This window comes from Bos mutus, chromosome 13 (assembly GCF_027580195.1).
Source record: "Bos mutus isolate GX-2022 chromosome 13, NWIPB_WYAK_1.1, whole genome shotgun sequence".
In the NCBI taxonomy this organism is placed as follows: Eukaryota; Metazoa; Chordata; class Mammalia; order Artiodactyla; family Bovidae; genus Bos; species Bos mutus.
Genome location: NC_091629.1, coordinates 79,917,672 through 79,943,311, shown reverse-complemented (window position 1 = coordinate 79,943,311; position 25,640 = coordinate 79,917,672). Strand labels below are relative to the sequence as shown.

Below are 25,640 nucleotides of genomic sequence, written 5' to 3'. Positions count from 1 at the left end.
ACTAGAACCAGAGGAGACATTTCACTGAAGATAGTTTATCACTTACTCCTGATGGGTATAAACTATAGTTTGTTCATTTTATGTTCATTTTATAGTTGGTTCAAGTTATGCTTATAGTGTGTTAGACCATGAATCAGAAAAGTTTCCTTATTTCAAACTTCGCTGGAAATTTTGAGGAAAAAAAAACATTTATTTAATCAAATTATTTTTATAAAGTGGGACTCTTGGTAATTTTAAATGCTTTGTATTTATTGTAGCACTTTATTATCCAAATGACCTGTGAAGGTATTAGTGCCAAAGAGAGAAAGCCAGAGAGCATTACTTAATTGAAGGAAAATATCCTGCTGAATCTTGTTTTTAGGAGAGCGTCTTCCAAAGTTCCCAAATCAGGAGGGAACTTTTTATTCAGGACATTGGGGGTTTTTTTGTTTGTTTTTTTCTGTATTTTAAAAAGAAATTTGGCGGCACTGTGTGGCATACGGGATGTGAGTTCCCCGATCAGGGGTCACGCCTGCACCCCCTGCACTGGCAGGACAGAGTCTTAAGCACTGCACTGCCACAAGGCCCCAGGACTGCAGCTGGGGTCTGACCAGAGCGTGACTTGGACACTTTCCCCTTCCTGAGGAGGAGAGTCACCCCCACTCCCCAAGCCGGTGGTGTCAGTAGTATTTGTGAGGTTTCTTCTCCACAATTGACATCTTTTATGATTTAGCAAATCTGTCTTCCTTTGCGTTGAAAAGTGCTGGCTAAGCATGTTAATCATTGTGTCTGTGTGTTAGTTGCCCAGTCGTGTCCGACTCTCTGCAACCCCATAGACCACAGCCCACCAGGCCCCTCTGTCCATGGCATTCTCCAGGGAAGAACACTGGAGTGGGCTGCCACTTCCTTCTCCAAAAGGAACTATAGAAATAAAGAAAGTGAAGTTGCTCAGTTGTGTCCAACTCTTTGCGACCCCATGGACTGTAGCCTATCAGGCTCCCCCATCCATGGAATTTTCCATGCAAGAGTGCTGGAGTGAGTTGCCATTTCCTTCTCCAATGTTAATCATTAGATATATGATTATTCAAATTTACATGAAGAACAACACTTAGAAGGATGGTAGTTTAGCGATTGCAGCTGCTGGGAGAAATTTTCACAGTAGCTGTTTGGAAGTACAGATAGTATTTCCTTTTATTTAGAGTCTTTTTGGACCTGTGAGGCCCTCCGAGAACCTTAAGTCTGGCCTCATTCTGTCCATTTTTCATTCCCTTTGAAACAATTTCAAAGTAACTGGGTAAAGTTCCTCTCTTATCTGTCACAAGAAACACACCAGAAATTTCTTGTGCAGCTACCAGAGGAAAAGAAAGAAATTTAAAAGCTCAGATGATTTGGGTATTAATACCTACCCTGAAAGTTAGTGACTCTGCTTGAACCAAATTCTGCTGTACCATTCTGTCACATGTTAGTTTTTATTTTCTCAGCTTGAATTTGTAAACGCAACAGACCAACAGGTTTTACATCAAGAGTGACAAGCAGAAGGAACCCACTCCTCAATCAGAGCAGTAAATGTATTTTTAAAACCTCTGAAAATGTTCTACTTTTTCCCCAAACCAAACCTCTCCCAGCACTCTTAAAAAGCTTAAAATTGAAATATATTTATACCAATTAGTGATACCAAGGGAACATTTCGTGCAAAAATGGACACAGTAAAGGACAGAAATGGTATGGACCTAATAGAAGCAGAAGATATTAAGAAGAGGTGACAAGAATACACAAAAGAACTATTCAAAAAAGATCTTCATGACCCAGATAACCATGATGGTGTGATCACTTGCCTAGAGCCAGACATCCTGGAAGGTGAAGTCAAGTGGGCCTTAGGAAGCATCACTATGAACAAAGCTAGTGGAGGTGATGGAATTCCACTTGAGCTATTTCAAATCCTAACAGATGATGCTGTGAAAGTGCTGTACTCAGTATGCCAGCAAATTTGGAAAACTCAGCAGTGGCCACAGGACTGTAAAAGGTCAGTCTTCATTTCAATCCCGAAGAAAGGCTATGCCAAAGAATGTTCAAACTACCACACAATTGCACTCATCTCACATGCTAGCAAAGTAATGCTCAAAATTCTCCAACTGAGGCTTCAACAGTACGTGAACCACGAACTTCCAGATATTCAAGCTGGATTTAGAAAAGGCAGAGGAACCAGAGATCAAATTGCCAACATCTGTTGGATGATCGAAAAAGAAGAATCTTTATTGACTATGCCAAAGCCCTTGACTGTGTGGATCACAACAAACTGGGGAAAATTCTTCAAGAGATGGGAATACCAGACCACCTGACCTGCCTCCTGAAAAATCTATATGCAGGTCAAGAAACAACAGTTAAAACTAGACATGGAACAACAGGCTGGTTCCAAAACGGGCAAGGAGTACTTCAAGGCTGTATATTGTCACCCTGCTTATTTAACTTATATGCAGAGTATATCGTGTGAAATTCCAGGCTGGATGAAGCACAAGCTGAAATCAAAATTGCCAGGAGAAATATCAAAACCTCAGATATGCAGATGATTCTACACTTATGGCAGAAAGCAAAGAAGAACTAAAGAGCCTCTTGATGAAAGTGAAAGAGGAGAGTGAAAAAGTTGGCTTAAAGCTCGACATTCAAAAAACTAAGATCATGGCATCTGGTCCCATCAATTCATGGAAAATAGATGGGGAAACAATGGAAACAGTGACAGACTTTATTTTTCTGGGCTTCAAAATCACTGCAGATGGTGACTGCAGCCATGAAATGAAAAGATTCTTGTTTCTTGGAAGAAAAGGTATGACCAACCTAGACAGCATATTGAAAAGCAGAGACATTACTTTGCCAACAAAGATCTGTCTAGTTAAAGCTGTGGTTTTTTCGAGTCGTCATATATGGATATGAGAGTTGGAGTGTAAAGAAAGCTGAGCGCCAAAGAATTGATGCTTTTGAACTGTGGTGTTGGAGAGGACTCTTGTGAGTCCCTTGGACTGCAAGGAGATCTAACCAGTCCATCCTAAAGGAGATCAGTCCTGAATATTCATTGGAAGAACTGGTGCTGAAGTTGAAACTCCAATACTTTGGCCACCTGATGTGAAGAACTGATTCAGTGGAAAAGACCCTGATGCTGGGAAAGATTGAAGGCAGGAGAACATGGGGATGACAGAGGATGAGATGGTTGGATGGCATCACCAACTCGATTGACCTGAGTTTGAACAAGCTCCAGGAGGTGGTGATGGACAGAGAGGCCTGGCATGCTGCAGTCCATAGGGTCGCAAAGAGTTGGACATAACTGAACGACTGAACTGACCGTTATATATTTTGATGTTATAATGTATACCTGACTTTTATCTAGTATTTGCATGCAAGTCTGAAATATTCTGATACTAAAAGGCTTTAGTAAAACTATACTCCCTTGTCCAGTCTACACTCCTGTTACCCCACCCCAATCCCAGTAGAAACCATTTCTAACTTTTATGCTGTTTTTTTGGAGAAGGAAATGGCAACCCACTCCAGTGTTCTTGCCTGGAGAATCCCAGGGACGGCGAAACCTGGTGGGCTGCCATCTATGGGGTCGCACAGAGTCAGACACGACTGAAGCGACATAGCAGCAGCAGCAGCATGCTGTTTTTACTAGTAGTTATTGACATTTTTATAGGATTGTAGTGCTCTTTTTTCATCTACTTTAAAGATTTTCTAAACACCTTGTGTTATAGGAGTTAAGGTGTGTCATCATACACACACACACACACACACACACACAACTTCATTTTCCTTCTTCATCCCCTCCATATAAGGCTCTCCCAGCTTTGTCAGAGAGGGGAAGGCATAAATTCCCTGGAAGGTATACCTCACTGCTAAATAGGTTTCTGGTCTAGAATATCTCAAGAGAAATTCCTGAAAGCATGCAAGGAACACAAGTGCTAGTAAGTCAGTGCTTCCTACTCACATGGAAGGTGTAAGACCATCAGAAAGGAAGCCACACGCGCGCACACACACACGCGCACACACACACACACGAAAGTCAGAGATTGCAGGCTCTCTGGCTATGCTGTGGACTGGGATACGTGAAAGTCACACAATAAGGACATAGTTCTTTGGTGTTTATGAGTCTTGACTGGAAGGCTCTGTGATGTTTTAGAATTTTGTGATTTCCCAAGACACATAAAGACCAGGCCTCACACTCAATGTCCTTTGGGCTTAGGTGGTATGCCCTGGACTGATTCCTGCAACCGTATTTCATTTTCTCAGTGATTTCACAGGGTGGGTACCATTCCTACCGCTCCATGCTTGGAAAACTATTTATTCGCGGTCACACGTTGATTGGCGTTCAGACAGCCTTGGGTCAGCCCAGGTCTGTGTGACACCTGTGTGCGTCACAGGCATCAGTGAGGTGTCCCGTGCGTCAGTGGGGTGCATGGGACACAGCTGTCTCTGCCTGCTTCCTGATGGAGCTGATTATTTTGGTTCAGGGTAGCAGTGTGCTTACTTAAATGTACTGCCCTCCTTGGCTTCCCCTGCAGACGGAATGGCTCGCCTGGTTCAGACCAGTGAGGGATAGGCTTCTTCCTTCTGGCTCTTTCTTTGCCTTCCTGGGCACCTGTAGCCTCTGCCTTGTGGTTTTGACCATGAGAGCCGTACACTGAGGCTGGCAGGACAGGGAATGGAGATGCCCGGCTTCTGGATGCCTTGAGTGGCTTTACCAGCCTTGATCAAACTTCCTTGTGAATTTCTTGTTACCTGAGAAAAATAAGTGACTCTGGTTAAGTCACTCTGATGGCTGTTACAGGTTAAACTGTGTCCCTCCAGAATTCATAGGTTGAAGCCTCACCCCTTGGTACCTCAAAATGTGACTGTATTTGGAGATAAGGCCTTTAAAGAGATAAATAAGGTTAAAATGAAGCTGTTAGACCTAATCCAATCTGACTGTGTCCTTATAAGAAGAGACATCAGGACACAGGAGAGAAGGCAGGGGTAAGTGCCTGCCTGGAGAGTCAAGGCCTTGTGAGGACTCAGCAAGGAGGTGGCTGTCTTCACGCCAAGGAACGTTCCGAGAAAACAACTCTCAATCTTGGACTTCCAGCCTTCAGAACTGTTAAAAAATAAATTTCTGTTGTTTAAGGCACCTAGTCTGGTATTTTGTTGTTATGGCAGCCCTAGCAAATGAATATAGTCGGGTTTGTTTTACATGAAGCTGAAAGCAGTCCCACTGATACAGAAACCAAAACAAATAAAAGTATGACAGACCCAAATCATATAAATGATTCAAATTACCCCACTGTTTCTTTCTTTATGAACGCTGTCTCCATAGCACTCATGACACTGTGCTCTGTTTACTTGTTTAACTTCCAGTGCCCAGCCTTACACCACCCCCCCCACAATGCCCTGCACAGCTTCCTTAGACTGAGGTTGCCTTCCCCCGCCCTCCACCACCCCGCACAGCTTCCTTAGACTGAGGTTGCCTCCCCACCCCCTCACCCCGCACAGCTTCCTCAGGCTGAGGTTGCCTCTTTCTGTTTCCTTATTCACCTAGCACAATATATAGCACATATTCTGTTAAATAAATTATTTAAAGAAATGACCTTGATAATATTTAGGAAAACAGAACTGTCAAATTAAAATAGTGATAAAAACACATCTGTTCTTTTTATCATTTCAAAATAGTAATTTTGGTATTGGAACATGTATTCCTAATTTCAAAAGGTGATTTTTGTCTTGATTTGGCTGAGTTAACAGGGTCTTTGCTTTCCCTGATCTTTCATAAGTCAGTTAGTTTATAGGAAGGGGTGAGATAAATCATATCTGTTTCCTTTAGTCTGTCTGTCTGTCTGTCTGTCCACCTAGCCATGTATTTTTCCTGAGGGAATTTCATCCTTCTTTAAGATGTTTTAGGGTTGAACTATATCATGCTAAATCTTCCATAGGTAGGAACTTGAATCACTGTCTAATTTATAATTTGATAAGTAATGTGTACTAATTGAATTTCTCTGCTATCAATCTCAGTCCTGCGGTAAGTTTTTTTAAACCAAACAGAAGTGCTTTGCTTCTTCTTTCCTGACTTTTAACTTCTAACTTAAGCTTTCAGGGATCTAGGAAGTGTTTTGGCCCCCCCGTGAGGTGCCGGGTGCTTCTCTAACGCTCCTCTGTGGGGAGTAAATTGTGGGAGCTCTCAGTGCAGCATGTTATTTTGCTGGACTTGGTGCTTTTAAAACAGGATACAGTGCTCCTTTCTTAAATCATGCATAAATTTGGTCATTTAGGTATGTTTTGTTTAAAATACTCTGCCCAGACCTGACATAACTATAGCATAGAATGGGTTCAAGGTAATATTATGTATTCACTCCTTCATGTGTGTGCATGAAATTTCAGTGACCACATGAATTCACTTGAATTTATTTGAATAAACTAAGTTTCAGCCCTTTGGCATTTTCAAGTGATCATAAATTATTCTCAATTTAAGAATCGGATTTGTGGAGTAGCTAACGCACAATAGGCTCTTAAGTGTCTCCTAAAATGAGTGTGTAAGATGGGGACATTGACCACATACTGTTTTTCTACTTCTCTTTCTTATTTCATGGTTTTGTATGTCCTATTTTGGATTTGTATGCATTCTGCTATTGCTAAAATTGGTAGCTAAGCAATGAATTTTTTAACATTAATTATCAAGTTTTGTCTTACTCTTAAATTTCATGTGGTTTGTAAGGCGGCCCTGTGGGTATCTGTTTACCTTGCTGACACCCACTTTCCTGGGTTGAAACTATACTGACCTTGACTATAACCTTGACTATAGAGAATTTAGGAGAGTTGCCCAGACTCTGAAAACACGAAGCCCAGTGTGACTGTAAATGCCTGTTTCTGTGACATCCTCAATTATGTAATAAAAATAATCCAGAAATTTGTCAAGATACTTGACCATTTAATATAGGAATTGGCCTTATACAATACAGACTTACCATGAGAAAACAAGAAAGAGTTCCTTTTTTGAAGAATCTTTCATCAAACTGAAGTCTGGGCTTACAGTCTTGAGACTGTGACTCTCTGGTCATTATAACCACGATATCTGTAGGAATGTCTCTTTCTTCTTTGAACAAAATGATATGTTTAAATTATTTTTGGAGGAATCTGATAAATTGTGTCCATCTCATAACTCATCTTATAGTGTGAGATGTGATGTGAATTAAATTATCATTGAAATTTCTACCCTGTCTGCTTTACTCAATTAGCCATAAGACTTAGAGTCAAGCAAAACTAACATGACAGAAGAAAAAGTGATTATCTGAAACTCATTTTGTCTAGATTGAAAAGAATGTATTTTATAGTTGAGGATCCCACACAAAAAATACCTTCCTAGACTTGCTCTTATGTGTAGATTGCATTAGTCCATTGGGAAGGAAACCAGCGTTTTTCACGTACTTAGTAAAGGTCAGCATTCCACCAGGTGCTCCTGGTGGGGCATAACTCCGCTGGGAGACAGCTTACCAGAATGGTTTTGAGTGTGTATTGTGGGGTCCTCGCTTTGTCACGGACTAGCTGGGCAAGTTGCTGACCTCCTCTTCCTCACTGTCCTTTTTTCTTCGATCCTGTGAGAGAGGTGATGCTATACCCTTCTACAGATGAGGAAACTGAGGCCAATTTTAGTAATTTGTTCAGGGCTACACAACTAGCAAGTTGTAGTGCTTGAATCTGGAGCCAGACCCTGCCCAGTCTCCCACCCTCTCTCCTCTTCTGCAAGGCACCAACCCCCTCCCACTCCCGCCCCGAAGCTGTATCTGGGTGGCTGATGAGTTAATGGCTTTGAACAAGTAGGCTGGTTGCTTTTGTGTTGAATGAGCTCAGATTCAGGCACTAGTTTTGTGAAAAAGGCTCAGAAAAAGGAATTGGGAGCAATGCCTTGTCATTTTCTTAGCTGATTAAGTGACCTTGAACAAGCCATTTGTCTTCTGTTTCCATATCTCTTGTACCATTCTTTCATATTTGCCCTGTTATCATCATGAAATGTTAGTCTTTGTCTCTAGTAATACCCTCTTGATGAAAGTGAAAGAGGAGAGTGAAAAAGTTGGCTTGAAAACTAAGATCATGGCATCTGGTCCCATTACTTCATGGCAAATAGATGAGGAAACAGTGGAAACAGTGACAGACTTTATCTTCTTGGGCTCCAAAATCAGATGGTGACTGCAGCCATGAAATGAAAAGATGCTTGCTTCTTGAAAGAACAGTTATGATCAACCTAGACAGCATATTAAAAAGCAGAGACATTACTTTGCCAACAAAGGTCCATCTAGTCAAAACTATGGTTTTTCGAGTAGTCATGAATGGATGTGAGAGTTGGACTCTAAAGAAAGCTGAGTGCCGGAGAATTGATGCTTTTGAACTGTGGTGTTGGAGATGACTCTTGAGAGTCCCTTGGACAGCAAGGAGATCCGACCAGTCCATCCTAAAGGAAATCAGTCCTGAATATTCATTGAAAGAACTGGCTCATTGGAAAAGACCCTGATGCTGGGAGGGATTGGGGGCAGGAGAAGAAGGGAATGACAGAGGATGAGATGGCTGGATGGCATCACCGACTCAATGGGCATGAGTTTGAGTAAACTCTGGGAGTTGGCGATGGACAGGGAGGCCTGGCATGCTGCAGTCCATGGGGTCGCAAAGAGTCGGACACTACTGAGCGACTGGACTGAACTGAACTGAATACCCCCTTGAGTTGAAGTCTGTTTGTCTTATATTAATATAACCAGTACAGCTGTTTTATGTTTACTGTTTGTGTGTATGGTATAACCTATTTGTGTGTTTCTTTTTTTTTTCCTAAAGACTTTTTGGGGACTATCTTTAAAAGTCTTTATTGAATCTGTTATAATACCTCTTCTGTTTTATGTTTTGGTGTTTTGGTCCCCAGACGTGTGGGATCTTAGCTTTCCCTTTGTCTCTATTAATATTTGAAGTGTGTTTCTTTCCATAGAGCAGGTATTTGATGTATAGTTGATTCTAGCTTTATTATTATTTTATCCATTCTGACAATCTTTGACATTTGAATGGAATGTTTAGTCCATCTGCGTTTAAAGCCTTTGTTAACATGGTTATATTCTTGAGTTAAAGTCTTAAGACTTTAAGATATTTACGTTTTGAAATTCTTTATAGTCTTTTCTTTCTGGTTTAACTTTACAAAAAATAACGTATAATAGGTGGGATACTTATTAGTAAAACTGGTTTGTTAAAATTTCCTGCTTATAGTAAGACACAAACAAAAATAGCTTTGTTCTTCTTTCGGAAATTTTGGGAAAACTAATTTTGAAATGTTAGAAAATGTAGTACAGTTGAGTAAAACTTCCATTTTCTGGTCCAGTTTATAGTTTCTCCCATTTTCCTCCCTCTGGCCTGACGCCTAGCTTAGTGATGGTCATCAGCAAGGAGGAAAGGTCATTTCTCCTCTCTGCAGGTTCTTCTTCCCACTGTTTCTGGCTCCTTCAGAGTTGGCAAGGGCAGAGAAAGGGCGAAGGCTGTTGCAATGAACCGGTACTGTTGTTTCAATGGCCAGATTTTTGTAGGGCCCACCGACGCCATGCCGTTTTGGATGTGGGCGGTGCAGCACCTGGGTGACCATGTGTGCCCTGGCTCCTGTCCCCCAGTGGTGTCACTGGAGTTTCCCTGGGTGCCTGCGCAGGCAGCCCGCTTGGGTTGCGCCCTCTCAGGCTCACTCAAAGCGTGTTACCCTCAGTGGGATTCCTGTGATCCACAGGAAAGCTCTCAGGCCACCACCGTCAGACTCAGCTCTGCTTTGGCCAAGGTGCCCTTGCTTTGCTCTGCCATTGCAGGCGGCACCTGCTGGGCTCGAGGGCTCCATCCTCACACGTGCACCGCTGAACTGGCTGTGAACTTCTGCAACGAGCCAGGCTCCCAGCCAGGGAACAGAGTATTAGCCTTCCTCACTGCAGAGAGTCCCAAGATATGAAGATGGTTTGGGGCACTTGATCTGAGCTGGTAGAGAGGGAAGAGAAGGGACCCACCTTCTGCTCCTGAGAATTCTCTTTGAAGAAGTGCATTCTGTGATGCAAATTCTCACACATAAACTCGGGTTGCGGCGGGGGCGGGGGGGGGGTGCCTTCTGGAAAGGTTTGTTCATGTAGCAAGTCCTGTCATCATGTGACGGAAACTCATCACCTGTTGCCTTTAGCATTGAGACTTTAGCTGAAAATTTTAAACAGCAGACTTTCCATCCCATTTCTGTTGAAAAGAATTTAGAAATCATTGGCTTACCTGGCAAGATGCACAGAGAAGTGTTCAGTTATGTTTGGAACTTGGGAACTACCACAGTCTATAACCTTCTCCCTTCCCAGTAGTGAGAAACACTAGGTACAAAATAAATGCTTAATAAGTCAACGCATGGTTTCAGGGTGTTGGTCTTTCGGGAAGGTAAGGGTGACCAGTATAAGAGGAATGAGGTTCTAAGCTGTGATACTCTTTACTGATTTAACAATTAGGCCTTTCAGTGGAAGAAAAAAATTCAAAACTATTGTAAGCTCAGTCAAACTAGTTGGTCAGGTTGGCTAAGATAGCTGAAACCTGAAACTGGGTTGACAGGCTTCTCTGGAAATCTCTAAACCATGCAGTTCATATATATATATGTATTTATCCATATATATAAAATAATGTATGTAAGTATGCTGCTTCAGTCGTGTCCGACTCTGTGCGACCCCAGAGATGGCAGCCCACCAGGCTCCCCCCTCCCTGGGATTCTCCAGGCAAGAACACTGGAGTGGGTTGCCATTTCCTTCTCCAGTGCATGAAAGTGAAAAGTGAAAGTGAAGTCGCGCAGTCGTGTCCGACTCTTTGCGACCCCATGGACTGCTGCTATTTTCCCTACCCTCACCCCAACCCACCCCTTCCTCCCCCCCCCCCCCCACCCGTCCTCTTCCCAAATTAATTTGCCCCGAGCTTAACCTGAAGACACATGATTGTTCTTTGGGTTTCAATTTAACAATGAACCTGATGCTGGGGAAGGGCACAGGGGCCCACTGGCGCAAACCCGGAGAGGCTCGCATAGGCGCCTCCGCATCCACTATCCACCCGGAAGGGTGGCCCCGGCTGCAGACGGGAGCTCCGCCGCCCCTCCCCGTGGACTGAGGTAAGGAGGACCCGGCGGCTCCGGCTAGTGGCCTCTTAAGACACTGTAGCACATGTGGGCTTGTTTCTCTTCCAGTTGCTTTTGCCATCTTCTCTTCTGGTGAGAGGCCTGCTCTTATGTATATATGTGTATATATATATATACACACATATATATGTATATATACTTACATACATTGTATAAAGTGTTGACAACTGATGGGGTCTCCTCATATGTGTTTTAAGAGTTTGCGAAGAGGGACGTCCCTGGTGGTCCAGCAGTTAAGACTCTGCACTCCCAATGCAGGGCTCCTGGGTTTGATCCTTAGTCAGGGAACTAGATCCTGCATACCACAATGAAGATCCCATGGGGAGCAACTAAGATTCAGTGCAGCAAAATTAAATAAATATTGAGAAAAAATTTGGCAAAGAATAAATAGCACAGATGAAGAGAAATGCTTGGAATAAGAAACATGTAATTTTCTAAAATTTTGAAGCATGCAGATGAATATAAAAATGCATCAGTCCATTGGTTAGCTTATTTTGAACTAGAAAATAATCTTAAAACATTTAATATGACTTTGTATTAGAATCTATAGGTGACGGTATGATAAGAATTTATTTTAAAAGTATAAATTTAGTTATCAATGTATTTTTCAAATATATAACATGCATAATTTATTTCATAGTAGTGATTAATGCAAATAAAAAGATTATATTGCTTCTGTTGTTACTAAGTCGCTTCAGTTGTGTCCGACTCTGTGTGACCCCATAGACAGCAGCCCACCAGGCTCTGCCATCCCTGGGTTTTCCAGTCAAGAACACTGGAGTGGGTTGCCATTGGCTTCTCCCAGTGCATGAAAGTGAAAATGAAAGTGAGGTCGCTCAGTCGTGTCTGACTCTTTGGGACCCCATGGACTGCAGCCTACCAGGCTCCTCCATTCATGGGATTTTCCAGGCAAGAGTACTGGAGTGGTTGCCATTGCCTTCTCCAGAAAAGGGAGCTCTAAAAAGGAAAGAGGCATCAAAAGTGCTTGCTCTTAATCTAATCATTAACAGATACACATTGTGGGCCAGAATGAGAAACACCAGATTGCTTCTTGTTTATTGATATATTTTTTCTCATGAGTTATAAAAATTGCCCTTTTCATGGCAGAACTTCCTTTGATCTATATTTAATCGGCTCACTTATTTTTCTGTTAAAGACTAAAGAATTCCCTTTCATGGCTAAGAAGCTGTACTAAGACTGTGTCCAATATCATCAGAAAGCTGCTAAATATAACTTCTCAAGCTTTATTTGTAGAGTTTTGTGTAAATTTTTGAGCCTTAGTTGTTATGAATTACTTAAAGATGCAAAAAATGAAATGAGGAAACTTAGCTGGTTCCTAAGAAAAGAGATATTTTAACGTTTAAGCTTGTTTTTAGTTCAAGCTCTGTGACTTCTTACAGCAGTTAATTTAATGTGAATCTTGACGTTTTTTTCTTAAATGGGGCAGTGTCTGTGTGCTGATGGGGTCAAATGCAAGGGGGAATATGAATGCTTTTGGCCTATTTCTTTGGGTGTGCTTAAGTATGGTAAGCATTTGTGAAGGAGTCCTAATTTGCTAGAAAGCTCAGAGTTCTAGGCAAGACATGTAACAGAAGTTGTGTATAGAAATCTACTTTAAGTATTAACAGGTACTGTCTTTGTAAAAGTATCTTTACCCCGTTTCTTTTATTATAAAGCCCATCTTTGAAAATGATTAGCTTTTGGTGAAAATTGAACACTTTGAAAAATAACTTTGTAGATGAAAAACTATGTGTGCAAAAGTGGTATGTAATTGAGGATGCACTTTCTCTGTATCATGGGAAAGTATTGATATGATTAGCTTTGGGGAAAAAAAAGCATGTTTATCTTCTTAAACATAATTCATCCATTATTTAGGAAAAGGTCCCACATTCTTATGCTATACTAAATCATGACTTTTTTCCTAGAGATCTGTGTATGGAACATTTGGAAATAATAGGTAACTAATAGAAAGGGGAAACTATCCAAAAGTAAGTTTGGCTTCTAACACAATTTTTAGGTTTTTCAAAAATGGGTATTAGATAGCTGTCCTGATGGAAATAGTGACTTGCAGAATATTGTATTGTTTAAAAATTGCTAGAAAGATTAACCCGAAATGACAGAGCAAAGAAGCTTGTCATTATGCTAATAAATTGCAGTTAATTTTTCCATCTATGCACCTAATCACAGACTGTGCACATATTGTATCAAAATAATAACCAAATGTTTCGGGGGTGGTGAGTTTTATTTCTTCCCCATGAGAATTTATGAAGTTGTTAAATTAGGTTTCTTTGGAGTCATAACAGTTTATTTCATTAAGATGTTTACTGGATAAATATTTCCACTAAATTTTCATCAGTTTTGAAGAGGTATTATTTATTCAATGAAAAGTGTTATGAGTCTATTGCTAAATGCCTCTTTTTTTTTTTTTTTTTTTTCTATAGTGGGTTTTTCCCCGTTCGTTTCAAATGAGTTTGTTTTAAACTGCTTCAGTAGATCTGCCCTCTTGTGTGCATAGAAGCCCTTGGTTTTATTGTAAGGCCACCTGCCAATGTCTGCAAGGTTATGGCACCATGCATTCCTGGCACATACACGCAAGCTGTGTGTACTGTACATGGGTGGAGGGGGGAGGGGAAGTATTGATTTTTAAGAAAAACTGAAGCTCTTGGCTCATAGGTTTACTTTTCATCATTTCTAAGTCATGTAAGTACATAGTGGCTTAAAACAAACAAACAAACATGCTGTAGGTTTGCAGATCCTTTGCAATTCCTTGCAGCTGTCACTGTCTGTGTCTTGGCAAACCATATCTGATTTGTGACATGGGCAGACAGTAATTGTGCTTGAGGTTACCATGCACCCTCCCCCTACATGCGTTTTGAAGTTGTCAACTGAAGGTTCTCATGGATGTTACGTCAGCTAGTGTGTAAAATTCAAACAGTATTTTAGTAAAGACTAATGTGACAAAATGGCATGATAAAGCAGAAAAATGAGAGCTGACGTTCCTGGGTTTGAATAGCATGTCTGCCTTTTAGTGGGTCCATGATCCTAGGGCCGCTACCTCCGAACTCGTCCTGCTCCGAAAGCAGAGACCCAGTGACTAACTGGGCGGGTGGGTTGTGAAAATGAATGAAATACTAGTAGTGTGAAGTCCCTAACACATCACCTGGCTTAAAATAGCTGCTTGAGTGTAGTTTTCTTTCTTTCTGTAGATATTTGAATATGTCATGTTGAGTCACTTGAACGGTTCATACAGCTCATTATATGTCTACGAAGATCATAATCTCAGATTTTATTTTATGTTTTGAGGATTGCAGGCTTTTCATAAGGTCTCTTGGAAAAGGAATCTGCATATTGCTTTGTTCATTCCTTTATTCAACAGCTGTCAATACTTATAACATGCCAGCTTTCCTGACTTCTACGAGATTATGTTACATCAAGAGACGTTAACAGTTAAGAGAGAAATGACTATATAACTTTAAGTTCCATAGGAGGGGCATTGCTGAGGCTCTATAGAAGCATGGAGTAAGGGCTTCTGAACCAGGACAAGCCCTCAAGCCCTCTAGAGGTGCCCTCCTGTTCTTATTTTCTGTTTTTCAGAGGTGTTACATTTCTGGTGTTTCATTTAACCAGATCTCTTAAGCATTCCTTTTCCTTCTTTGCTGAGACGTTCAGGTTTTGAAGGCTATGTTCAGTTAGAAGATCCTCCATTTCTTGATCATTGAATAGTGTTGCTCTCTTTTCCTGATGGCTCCCTGCTCTTAAGCTGGTTGGCTTTTTAGTGTGAGGGATTCTCTTGACAAGTGGAAACTGTGGAGGAGGTCTGCGATGATTATGTAACCCTGTTATTGGACAGTTATATGGAGCATCACAGTCACTGGAAATAGAAGCAGCTTCTGAGAACACAAGGGAAAGATAAATTCTACCTGGTGTTTGTTAGACTATTTCTGCCTATGAATTATAGAAGAAAGCAGCTTAAACTCACAGAAGTCATGCTTAACATGAAGTGCCAGTTTAGGAATCCCAACATTTTGGGAGGGGCAACATCTTACAGTGCCACTGAGAACCAGGCTCTTTCTGTCTTTGTCTCTTTACTGTCTGGGTTTTGTCCCCATGTGATTAGATGGGTCTGCGTCTTCTGGAAGCTAGTCCCAGAAAAGAGGAAGGGGATGTATTCATACCTTGATAGAAGACTTTCTCAGAGTCTTCTTTCTTGCATTTCATTGGTTGAAACTGTGTCACATGGCTACTCCTTAGTCACCCTAAGGGCATCTGGGGAACAGGCCGTTTTTAGCCCAACCTGTCAGGGTTATGAATGTTGGTTAGACAAATAGCCATGGTCTCCTTATCTGGAGATTTTATTTTTGTCATTTCTAATGACCTTTGTTTTAGATTTCTTGATGTGGTGTTAGTTACCACCTCATTTGTACTTTTAATTCATTTGACAAGTATTTATTAAATGCATAAGACCTTATACTATACTATCCCCAATTCAATAAAACTAGACCTCAAATGAATGAGGTATATATTTAATTGCAATAAAGCATTTTATTCTGCTTGAATGAAAAATATGTGAGCATGGATTTAAGCTAGTAGAAGTTTCTCTTAGCTCATGTAGAAGTTGCTGGAACTGTGACTTTCAAATAGAAAGAAACTCAGTTTTGTTTAGTTGGCCTCTATCATGCACTGTGTTTGTAATTATTACCCCACACTCCCTTCTCTGACCCCCAGTGCTTTCACCAGTAAATTTGGAGGCCTGCCTCCGAAGGCCAAATTGCCCGGGTTTTCCCACAGTACTCCCTTTTCCAGCTCTTCTGTGCTTATCCATTAAGTCAGACAAATTTCCTTTTCAGAATTTGGCATTGTTTCTTTATTGGAAAGGAAATAGGTTGTTTTAGGCCAGGAAAACTTGAAAAAAGAAACCTGTCAACTACTTTTTTTATTTCTTCTTTTTTTTTCAGATCATCAAATCCCATGTTGGGATTTTCAGTGCTGGGTCTTGTGTATTCGGGTCAGAGGAAATCAAAGTTGTTCTTGCCCTGGTTCATCTTTGAAGCAAGCTTGGCACATCTTGACATATGACTTGACCCAAGCCATGATTTATGTCCTGCTTTTTAACTTATGTCCAGAACCAGATTTCCAGTAGTGGTGGCTGGCAGGGTCAGTCAGCCAAATTCCAAGGCTGTGAGGATGATTTTCCTTGGTATGTGACATTCCTCGCTTACTGTGGAATGGGACTCTGGCCGTGTATAACCCCTTCTGCTGCTGCTGCTGTTCAGTCACTAAGCTGTGTCCAACTGCTTTGACCCTGTGGACTGTACCCCACCAGGCTCCTCTCTTCCCTTCTAGTCTTTTCTAAATTCTGGCCAAATTAGTTGTTTTAATCTATGGAGTCTCAGATTTTCGCTGATTTCCACTGACAGATCACTCAGGTAGTGTAAGTGGGTTGGAGATCTTATGGTTTATATCTGTCATCCCAAAGTTTATACCGATATAGGACCCTTTTTTAAAAAACGGTACCCTCTCAGATCTCCAGTAGTCATGTATGGATGTGAGAGTTGGACCATAAAGAAGGCTGAGCACTGAAAAATTGATGCTTTTGAATTACAGTGAAGGAGAAAACTCTTTGAGAGTCCCTTGGAGAGAAAGGAGATAAGCCAGTCACTCCTAAAGGAAATCAACCCTGAATATTCTCTGGAAGGACTGATATTGAAGCTCCAGTACTTTGGCCACCTGAGATGAAGAGCCAACTCATTGAAAAAGGCCCTGATGCTGGGAAAGATTGAGGGCAGGAGGAGAAGTGGGTAACAAAGGATGAGATGGTTGGATGGCATCATTGGCTCAATGCACATGAGTTTGAGCAAACTCCAGGAAATAGTGAAGGATAGGGAAGACTGCTGTGCTGCAGGTCATGGGGTCGCAAAGAGTCGGACACAACTGAGCGACTGAACAACAACAACAGACCTCTCGTTTAGAAAGATTTGTGTCCATGACACAGATCACATTGATATTAGTTATAAGTCTCCCATTTTCCCACTTATATTAATTGAAGGTGTATTTAACTACCAACAATTTCTGACAAACATGAGATAGTCGGTGTTTCTATGCTGATATCACTTACTTCAAATCAGATACTTGAAATAAAAAATAAAAAGTTTTATTGCAGCTTAATATATACCTCTAATTTGGCTTTTGAAATATTGAAAGGAATATCACTTTAATCAGAAAGCCATAACTGCAGGCTGTTCGTTTTGCTTAGTGTGATATTTAATTTAAAAAAGTTTTTGCTCATTTCCCTTGATTTTCCATGTTTGGTGAAGGCTGTTTGGAAAATAGGAAGGTTGTGATATTTATAGTCTGTGTATTCTTCTCTTTCTCATATTTTCAGACATCAAGTGATCATTTTTTCAGCGTTTTTCATGGGGAATTTAAAGTATAAAAGTAGCGCAAATACTGCAGTGAACCTTCATGTGTTCATTATTACACTGCAGCAAACTCATGGCCACTCTTGTTGCATCTGTTACCTCTCCATCTAAAACCCTAATTGGACTGTTGGAGACAGCCCTAGATATTGTATTTTTTCAGGACGGACAGTTATGAACTAAAGATCTGTGAGGAGCCCCATGTAAGTGGTTACTAGTCAGAGATAAGGGTTTGGCTCAGTGTGTTCATGTTGACCCATGTTTCTAGATCAGTCATCAGTCTGGCTCGGCTTTCTTTTGTTTTCAGGATTTACCTGCAACTGTAGTTTCAGAAAATAGAATGGGCAGCTCTGACATTTAGTTACCATATTGGCAGTGAGAGAATAATGCTGGCTGACGTCTAAGTGAAGGGAGCAGGAGAGAAGAGACCTCAGATGCTCTGTCTCGGGATTCCACATGCGGAACTGGTGTTACTTTAAAGTGAAGAGGTTCTGGAGCTCAGCGTAGCCAAGAAGGTCAAATGTAGCCAAGAAAGTCATACTCAGCTTTGGGTTTTTGGTGTGGCTGCAAGATTCATGCTCCTTTAGGTAAGATGTTGAGGGAATTTCTTATTTATAGTTTAGAAAGAATTTTGGTTGTCTGAATAGAAGGTGGCAACTTAAATAAGCACAGGCTAATCTGGGAGTCCCCAGTGGACATGTGTATTTGTGTGTGTGTGTGTGTGTGTGTGTGTGTGAGTCCTCTGGGCTGTGATCACTTTGAATTTATTCCTTGGCATAAATATTTCTAATCCTTGTAGCTCTTTTGGCTCAGAAATTGTGGTCATTTTTTCTGAATCTGCACATCAGCCCTGATTGAAGTTAAATTACTTTTCACATGTATCAGGGTCAGAGTTACAGTCTTGTGAGCATTAATCCCATTAAATGTTTTACTTAGATTCGGTGGAAATCGTTTTTGGTAGTGGATGATTAACTTGTATTAAATTAAACTGTTTCCTTCTTTATTTGGGCTTGAGTGTTATCAAGTCAAAATATTAGAATAATTTAATCTGTACCCCCAAAAAGTAATTTTGAATAGAAAATTTAGCATTTATTTGTGACTAATAGGGAGAAGGCAATGGCAGCCCACTCCAGTACTCTTCCTTGGCAAATCCCATGGCAAGGAGGAGGAGCCTGGTAGGCTGAGTCCATGGGGTCCCGAAGAGTCGGACATGACTGAGCGACTTCATTTTCACTTTTCACTTTCAGGCATTGGAGAAGGAAATGGCAACCCACTCCAGTGTTCTTGCCTGGAGAATCCCAGGGACGGGGGAGCCTGGTGGGCTGCCGGGGTCGCACAGAGTCGGACACGACTGAAGCGACGAAGCAGCAGCAGCAGCAGTGACTAATAGATATTTATGTCAACTGTTTATTGAAAATAATGTAAATCTGATCCTATTTTTAAAAAATTATTTTATTGAAGAATAGTCCATTTAAGTGTTGTGTTAATTTGTACTGTACAGAAAAGTGATTCAGTAATATGTATGTATACATATATATATATTCTTTTTCATATTCTTTCCCATCATGGCTTCTCTCAGGATATTTGAGTATGTTTCCCTGTGCTATACAACAGCCCCTTGTTGCTTACCCATTCTGTATATAATAGTTCCCATTTGCCGCCCCCAAACTCCCCATCCTTCCCTCTCCACTCCCCTGCCCCTGGCCAACCACAACTCTGGTCTCTGTCTGTGAGACAGTTTCTGTTTCATAAAAATTCTTTTGTGTCATATTTTAAATTGAGGATTTCTATTTTGATTTACTTTCCTTTATATATTTTTCTTGAACCAAAAGTCTTAGCTAAGAAAAATAGAGCCCTTTAAATGGGTTATTGGTTTGGACAATCAAAATAAAGAAGGAGATAGCAATTTATAATTCTGTTACATTATGTTACCTGCACAGACTGTTATAATCTCTTCACCTCATTTTCTCATTGGGAAAATAGAAACAGGAATGGAGTTTTAGACTTTTACTTCTTCATTTATACATTTACTTCATGAAATTAAAATATTTGAGTGTATGACATAGGATAGATATGAAGTAAATATTTTAATTCTAATTTTGAAAAATTCTCATTTATTTTTCTCATTTGCTTCTTAGAAAGCAAGTTTTGGAATCAAAATTTTTAACGTTCCATTTAGATAGAAATTAAGAACTATTTTAAGTCTAAGGTAATAAGATTACAGTTGTTTAATATGGTAAATGAAGCCATAACATGAGGAAATTACAGCTGATCTTTAAAGTTCACCTTTGCTCCTTTCTTAGTGGATAGCCTTCTTTTTTCCCCGCAGGAAAAGATTGTTTCTCTGTGATATGGAATCCTGAATTCCATATAGGTAGGTGTATGTGCTTTTTAAAATGTAACTTATTGTGACTTTAAAAAATTTGTTATTTTGAAAAATTACAGCAAAGACTATTTAATTGAGAAGCAATTTTTATGCAGCTAATGCATGTCATTGTGAGTTGAATTAAAACCTCAGATTCAGCTTTTTGAATTCAATGTTGTGTTTTCTAGGCCTTTTAAAGAGTGACTATTGAGCAAATAGCTGTTATCTGCAGCAGTCAATGTATGTGATATGTAAGAAAGTGAATGTCTCTCAGTAGATGCATTTTTTATAGAAATAGACAATTTCAAATTTTTAAACGATATTTATTTTTAATTGGCCTCCCCCTGGTGGCTCAGTTGGTAAAGAGTCCGCCATTAATGCAGGAGACCGAGCTTCAGTCCCTGGGTTGGGAAGATCCCTGGAGAAGGAAATGGCAACCCACTCTGGTACTCTTGCCTGGAGAATCCCATGGACAGAGGAGCCTGGATGATTGCTTTACAATATTGATTTGATTTCTGTCATACATCAGCAGGGATTAACCATGAGTATACGTATGTCTCCTCCCTCTAAAATCCCCCTCCCACCTCCCGCCGATTCCCTCCTCTCTAGGTTGTTACAGAGCCCCAGTCTGAGTTCCCTGAGTCACACAGCAGAACGCCATAGTGTATCTGCACCTGTGCTGCTTTCTGCATTTATCTCACCCTCTCCCTCTCCTCCCGCACCCTTGTCCACAATCTGTTCTCTGTGTCTGCGTCTCCACTGCTGCTCTGTGCACAGATTCATCAGTACCACCCTTCTAGATTCCATATGTATGCATTAATATATGATACTTGTTTTTCTCTTGCTGACTTACGTCACTCTGTATAATAGGTTCTAGGTTCATCCACCTCATCAGAACTAACTCACATGCATTCCTTTTTATGGCTGAATAGTTTTCTATTGAATTTATGTACCACAGATTCTTTATCCATTCATCTGTCTATGGTCATCTAGCTTGCTTCCATGTCTTGGCTGTTGTAAACAGTGCTGCAGTGAACATTGGGGTACATGTGTCCTTTTCAGTTTTGGTTTCCTCAGGTTATATGCATAGAAGTGGTGTTGCTGGGTCATCAGTGCAGTTCAGCCACTCAGTCGTGTCCAACTCTTTGCGATCCCATGGACCACAGCACGCCAGGCTTCCCTGGCCATTACCAACTCCTAGAATTGATTCAAACTCATGTCCGTCGAGTTGGTGATGCCATCCAACCAGCTCATCCTCTGTCATCCCCTTCTCCTTCTGCCTTCAATCTTTCCCAGCATCAGGGTCTTTTTAGATGAGTCAGTTCTTCGCATCAGGTGGCCAAAGTTTTGGAGTTTCAGCTTCAGCACCAGTTCTTCCAATGAATATTCAGGACTGGTTTCCTTTAGGATGCACTGGTTGGATCTCCTTGCTGTCCAAGGGACTCTCAAGAGTCTTCTTCAACACCACAGTTCAAAAGCACCAGTTCTTCAGCACTAAACTTTCTTTACAGTCCAACTCTCACATCCATACATGACTACTGGAAAAACCATAGCTTTGACTAGATGAATCTTTGTTGGCAAAGTAATGTCTCTGCTTTTTAATATGCTGTCTTTGTTGGTCATAACTTTTCTTCCAAGGAGCAAGTGTCTTTTAATTTCATGACTGCAGTTATCATCTGCAGTGATTTTGGAGCCTCCCCAGATAAAATTCTCTCACTGTTTCTCCATCTATTTGCCATGAAGTGATGGGACCAGATGCCATGATCTTAGTTTTCTGAATGCTGAGCTTTAAGCCAACTTTTTCACTCTCCTTTCGCTTTCATCAAGAGGCTCTTTGGTTCCTCTTCACTTTCTGCCATAAGGGTGGTGTCATCTGCGTAGTTGAGGTTATTGAATTTCTCCTGGCAATCTTGATTCGAGCTTGCGCTTTATCCAGCCCAGCGTTTCTCATGATGTACTCTGCATATAAGTTAAATAAGCATGGTGACAACATACAGCCTTGACGTACTCCTTTCCCTATTTGGAACCAGTCTGTTGTTCCATGTCCAGTTCGAACTGTTGCTTCCTGACCTGCATACATATTTCTCAGGAGGCAGCTCAGGTGGTCTGGTATTCCCATCCCTTTAAGAATTTTCCAGAGTTTGTTTTGATCCACACAGTCAAAGGCTTTGGTGTAGTCAATAAAGCAGAAATAGATATTTTTCTGGAACTGTCTCTCTTTTTTGATGATCCAGCAGATGTTGGCAATTTGATCTCTGGTTCCTCTACCTTTTGTAAGTTCAACTTGAACATCTGGAAGTTCACAATTCACATACTGTTGAAGCCTGGCTTGGAGAATTTTGAGCATTACTTTGCTAGCGTGTGAGATGAGTGCAATTGTGTGGTAGTTTGAGCATTTCTTGACATTGCCTTTCTTTCTGATTGGAATAAATCTGACCTTTTCCAGTCCTGTGGGCAAGGCTGAGTTTTCCAAATTTGCTGGCATATTGAGTGCAGCCTTTAGGATTTGAAATAGCTCAAGTGGAATTCCATCACCTGCACTAGCTTTGTTCTTAGTAATGCTTCCTAAGGCCCACTTGACTTCGCATTCCAGGATATCTGGCTCTAGGTGAGTGATCACAGCATCATGATTATCTGGGTTTTTTTGTATAGTTCTTCTGTGTATTCTTGCCACCTCTTCTTAATATCTTCTGCTTCTGCTAGGTCCATACCATTTCTGTCCTTTATTGAGCCCATCTTTGCAAGAAATGTTCCTTTGGTATCTCTAATTTTCTTGACGAGATCTCTAGTCTTTCCCATTCTGTTGTTTTCCTCTATTTCTTTGCATTGATTGCTGAGGAAGGCTTTCTTATCTCTCCTTGCTGTTCTTTGGAACTCTGCATTCAAATGGGTATATCTTTCCTTTTCTCCCTTGCCTTTTGCTTCTCTTTTTTTCACAGCTATTAGTGATGCCTCCTCAGACAACCATTTTGCCTTTTTGCATTTCTTTTCCCTGGGGATGGTCTTGATCCCTGCCTCTTGTACAGTGTCACAAACCTCCATCCATAGTTCTTCAGGCACTCTGTCTATCAGATCTAATTCCTTGAATCTATTTGTTGCTTCCACTGTATAATCATAAGGGATTTGATTTAGGTCATACCTGAATGGACTAGTTGTTTTCCCTGGATCATATGGTGGTTTAATCCTAGTTTTTAAAGGGATCTTCATACTGCCTTCCATAGAGGCTGTATCAGTTTACATTCCCACCAGCAGTGTAGGAGGGTTCCCTTTTCTCTACATCCTCGCCAGTACTTGTTTTTTGTGGATGTTTTGATTATGGCCATTCTGTCTGGTATGAGGTGATATCTCCTCATAGTTTTGATTTCATTTGTGTAATAATGGGTGATATTGAGCATCTCTTCATGTGTTTATTATTCATCTGTATGTCTTCTTTGGAGAAATGTCTTCTTAGGGTCTCTTGTCCACGTTTTTTTTTTTTTCCTGATATTGAGTTTTCTGAGCTGCTTGTGTATTATGGAAGTTAATCCTTTTTTGGTTGTTTCATTTGCCATTATTTCCCCCCATTCTGAGTGTTGTCTCTTCACCCTGTTTATAGCTTCTTTTTGCTTCTAAACATGATTTTGTCCGTCCTACTGTCTTGTCGGGGCGTCTCCCTTGCCCTTGGACTTTTTTGGTGGGATCCACCATTCTCTTATCGATAGTTGTTCAGCGGTTAGTTGTAGTTTTGGAGTTCTCACGGGAGAAGATTAGTGGACGTCTTTCTACTCCTCCATCTTCTGAATCCCAGGGGGCAGACACAAGGAGGTCCAATCAGTCCATCCTAAAGGAAATCAGTCCTGAATATTCAGTGAAGGACTGATGCTGAAGCTGAAGCTCCAATGTTTTGGCCACCTGATGTAAAGAACTGACTCATTGGAAAAGACCCTGATGCTGGGAAAGATTGAAGGTGGGAGGAGAAGGGGACAGTAGAGGATGAGATCTTTGGATGGCACCACCAACTCAGTTGACATAACTTTGAGCATGCTCCGGGAGTCGGTGATGGACAGGGAAGCCTGGCATGCTGCAGTCTGTGGGGTCGCAAAGAGTTGGATGTGACTGAGCAGCTGAACTGAACTGACAGTTCCTTTTTCTGTGCAAAAGCTTTTAAGTTTAATTAGGTCCCACTTATTAATTTTTGTTTTTATTTCCATTATTCTAAGAGGTTGGTCATAAAGGATCTTGCTATGATTATGTCATATGGTATTCTGCCTATGTTTTCTTCTAAGAGTTTTATAGTTTCTGGGGGTTACATTTAGACCTTTAATCCATGAAATGGACAATTTCAGTTTATACTGAGGACGTGTGTTCCTCTTTTTTTTCCAGTGGGTGACATCATTCTGAAAAGTCCAAAGAGTTTGGAAGTATATAATGATCTGTGGCAAAGTTGTCACGTCTTTCGTTTTTTTCTATGAGATTTGTTTTTCAGAGCATAGACTGTGATTTGCCTGATACCTTCTCAGCCATATCAAGGCTGTGGCCACTCTAGGTTTATGGAGGCTTTTGGTAATTTATACAGAGTCTCCAGGAAGTTTCTAAATTTCATGAACTGAGCTCCTAGCCTAGCAATGGCTTTGTTTTCCCTGCTAACTTCTCCTCTATAATATCGGCCAGAATCTGCTGGCTCTCTTGTTCTGGAATGTATGCTGGGGACTTCGATTTTTATGAGAGGGGCACACCCAGAAGTTTCTATAGATGCTGGGAAAGCTCTAGACACAAGTGCTATGCTGGGTCTGATGAGGCCATCACCCCAAACCACAGGCTTGCCTCTGAGATTTGGGGATGTTCCAAGACCATAACAGTCAGCTTGACCTTGGACCACAATCCTTCAATGTGTTCCTCCAGTCTCCTCTCAGATTGTAGATTTTAGGTCTTAGATCATTTCTGGGCAGAGAAGTTATTGTGTGGAAACATTCTTCCCCACGTTTATTATCACAGATTTGTGAAGCTGATGCGGTCTGTCTTCATTCCTCTGTCAGCTTCACGACTGTGGCTTTTCACCTCTAGCTTTCAGTGACCTCGTCCGGCTCATGGCTCTCTCCAGCCTGGGGATGGCTCAGCTCTCCTCTCTGTCAGAGCTCCTAAAGTTAGTTACCCATGTGTCTCTTGTAAAACATCACCTACATCTAAGTAGTGAAAAAGGGAGAATGATGACATGGATGAGGTCATTGGAAGGGCTTCACTGTTGCCTCAGTGGTAAAGAATCAGCCTGCCAATCCTGGAGACATTGGTTCATTCCCTGGGTCAGGAAGATCCCCTGGAGGAAGAAATGGCAACCCACTCCAGTATTCTTGCCTGGGAAATCCCATGGACAGAGGAGCCTGGCGGGCGATAGTTCATAGGGTCACAAAAGAGTCAAACATAATTTAGTGATTAAACAACAACAACAAGATCATTAGAAATCTGGGGTGGAGAAAAACTTGCTTTATTATCTCTGACTTGGAAATTGAGGAGGTGAAACTGAGATGAAATATTTGATCTACTTAAGATCAATTGAAACACCAATGTACACTCAGCATTTGGACTTGGGTGTATTTGTAAATAGATATTAAACAGAGAAATTGTAGCTAATTTGCTTCTCAAATGGACTTCAATAATCTGCTGTGTGCAGGTTACTTACAGTGAAGTGACTGCAAAGTTTTAAAGTAAATGTTTGCTTTATTTTACTTTTTCC

At 41.0% G+C, this 25,640-nt stretch overlaps 1 protein-coding gene across 6 annotated transcripts in view; it reads left to right on the top strand.

Moving 5' to 3' along the window:
• PLCB4 (phospholipase C beta 4) overlaps positions 1-25,640 on the top strand; it is a 483,912-nt gene that overhangs the window by 15,042 nt on the left and 443,230 nt on the right. The gene's annotated exons all lie outside the window — the stretch shown is intronic.